This window comes from Alligator sinensis, unplaced genomic scaffold, assembly GCF_000455745.1.
Source record: "Alligator sinensis unplaced genomic scaffold, ASM45574v1 scaffold1167_1, whole genome shotgun sequence".
Classification (NCBI taxonomy): domain Eukaryota; kingdom Metazoa; phylum Chordata; order Crocodylia; family Alligatoridae; genus Alligator; species Alligator sinensis.
Window position 1 is genome coordinate 335,322 of NW_005842648.1, and position 3,117 is coordinate 338,438.

Sequence of the window (3,117 nt, forward strand, 5' to 3'; positions counted from 1 at the left end):
CAGACTTCTATTACATGCTGACAACCCATCTCAGATGACAAAGGTTATGTTTTCATACATTTATCTTGCTCTCTCTTGTAATTCAATTCAAAACTCAGTGCGATTTCTATTTAGTTTATTTAGTTTTGTGTATTCTGGCATAAGCTCTGAGCAAATTATATCCCATGTTTATCCCTCTTTCCTATTTCCATAAAATACCTTGCTCTTTTGCACCACTTTGCATTCACTTTTTAATTATTAATAACAGTTATAACTGTTTCCTCCTTCAGGTAGCCTCCTCTAGCAGTAATGATACAAGTTCAAAATACAGCTTTTTTGACACAAAAAGGCATAAGTAGAGCTTTGGCTATTTCCACAAGGAGCATATCTACTTACAACATGATGAAGCAATGTCAACACATTCTCACCACTTAACCCTCATTTCTGACCTGACTTAATTACACAGATTTGCAACACCCTCTGGTTTTTGTGTCATACAAGTTAAAGCACAGTGGAGAGTAGGATATAGCCTACTACTGATGTTCACAGTCTTTTTTATCTTAAATTTGAATGAAATACTCCTATAAAGAAAATCCACATTTAACTGTTTCAATTTACCAAAGGAAAAAGAAAAGGAATAGGAAAATATAAATCAATTTTTTTGTGAACAGCTCTGTATGGTCTACATCTGTAAGCAGACAAAGTTATATTCCTGGATTTGTTTCCAGTTCTGCCACTGACTTACCTCAGGCAATTCATTCATCTCTGTTCCGTGACTGAACATCTCTACATCAGTTACCTGTATGTGGCTACTAATCTTTATAAGTCTCTCCAGCGTATGGTGATATAACATAGTAGGACAAAACTATCTTCTTACATGTTCCATAAAAGGCTTGTTTTACGTATTTTCCATCAGGCCCCTGAGATAATTCCCAGTAATTTGAGTGGCAATTAGGGCATGCAGCAATGGATACGCACTATACCACAGAGATGCAGTGCAGAAATCAATAAAAATTAGAGGTGATGAATAGGGCTGTGCAAAACAGCACCATTCAGTTTTGACTTCCATTTCACCGTTTTGATGGGACAGTGTTTCATTTCGAGTCCCATTTCATTCTGAAGCACTGTTCCATTTCGCTTCATCGAAACTGTTTCGCTGTTTCAATATTTTGCCCATAAGCTATAATGGGGAAACACAAAACTACCTATCATTTTCTCATTTTCTGGCAGAATTGGATGAAAATAAATGAGATGGTAGCCCCTTCTGAGGGCATGAGGCCAGCCAAGTTTCAAAGAGATAGGTGCAGGGGTTTCTGGGAAACTGTACCTCAAAGCCTTGAAAGCAAAACTCGTGTCACATGTGTGTGTTAAGGCAAAGCGGGGTGAGAACTGCAGGCATGTCAGGTCCTGCTGTGGCCATGAAGCCTGCCACCTTTCAAGGAGATAGGTGCAGGGGTTTCTGGGAAACTTTACCTTAAGCTGCTAACAAGCAAAACTCATGACAGCTGTGACAATGTGTGTGTGTTAAGGCATGCCCTCCCTGGTGCTGGGGCCTCTACATGACACCGTAGTGTGCCCCAATGAGGCCTCCTCCTCCCCTAGAGCCTCACTCCAGTCCACCACTTTAAATAACAACAGGTAATATAAAACTTAGTGAGGAGCAGCAAAGTAGCATCAGCAGCATCTCAGGCAGCCAAACTGTGACAGAGCCTTTCTTTCCTCTCCTACAGGAACTTCTTCTCCAGCATGTGTTAAGGCATGCCCTCACTGTGTCCTTCCCCCCTCTTCCCCCTCCCTCTCCTTACTTTCTGTTTCCCTGCAGGCAAGCCCAGCTTCAGCTTTAAAACTCAAAATGTTTTGAAACTTTCAAAACATTTTGACAGCCCTCATTTCATTTCAATTTCACTGTTTCGAGCTTGAAATGAGTCGAAACAGTGTCAAAACAAAACAGCCGGCAAAATTTCACACAGCCTTAGTGATGAGTCTGCCTCAGGTTTAAGAGAAAGTGAGATTTTCAGTTAATATAGATGGGTTTTCCTTCATTAAAGTCAAAGGAGCTACGCTGATTTATACTGACTGAGAACCTTCCCTCCTCTCATTATGAACTATGTTGATATGCTTGGAAGCAAAGTATTATGTGACTGAAAATATTCTGGGCATCAAGAAATGCATAACTAAAAAGATCAGGTGTGACATTTCATGAATAACAGAACATATTTTAAATTATACTATAGGATTTCACTCATGCAACCTCAGAAATACCATGCTTGAATTTCCTCATAGCTAAGCTTTAATATTCCATATATGATACCTCAGTTTGGCTATCAGATAGTATCCAAGTGACTAATATGTGTTAAATAAAAGCTACAGAATAACCGGGTGTCCAGTAACTCTAAAAAATTTTAAGATACTCAACTTCTCTCTCTATTTTTACATTTAAATGGAAATGTGTTATTCTTTCTCTCACAATAACTTTCTTAATGACTCACAAGTTTCCCAAATCAGCTTTCCCAGCTTGTGTTGGCTTGTGGCACAAAAGCTGTCTATATTTTTGGCTGAATATGGTCCTAAGTGATTAAGCTATCAGACCATCTGTATACAAAAATACACTCTCACACAAACATAGAATATTGGATCAGTTTTCCTATTTACATATGCATGATATTTAAAATCATAATTTGAAAGATGCATTTCTAAATATATTCACACAATAGTCTTTTTTATAAAATTGTCCTTAATATTTGAGCCATAGATAAAGCAATATGCAATGAAACAGGAAATATACCTGGTGTCCATTACATTCATGCATATGTTGCTAAAGAATAATAATAATGACATACGGCAACTGTAAATGCTTAGAATTATGGCCTCAGGGATAACAGTTTACAGATTGTATACAGTCACCAAAGAAAAACATAGTACACAAACAGATGAAAGAATTATGCTGAGCACATGGGGAGGAGAGAGATTAAATGCCTTTAGAAAAGTGACTCTATCACTGTTTATAAATGTACCAGATGCATAGAAAATGCTTTCTTATATCAGAAGGATCACAATCTATTACAATGCAGCCTTATTTGTTATGTCATTGTAAGGATGATCTCTATGTTTTATTAGGTTTATAAATTTTATTCCTGC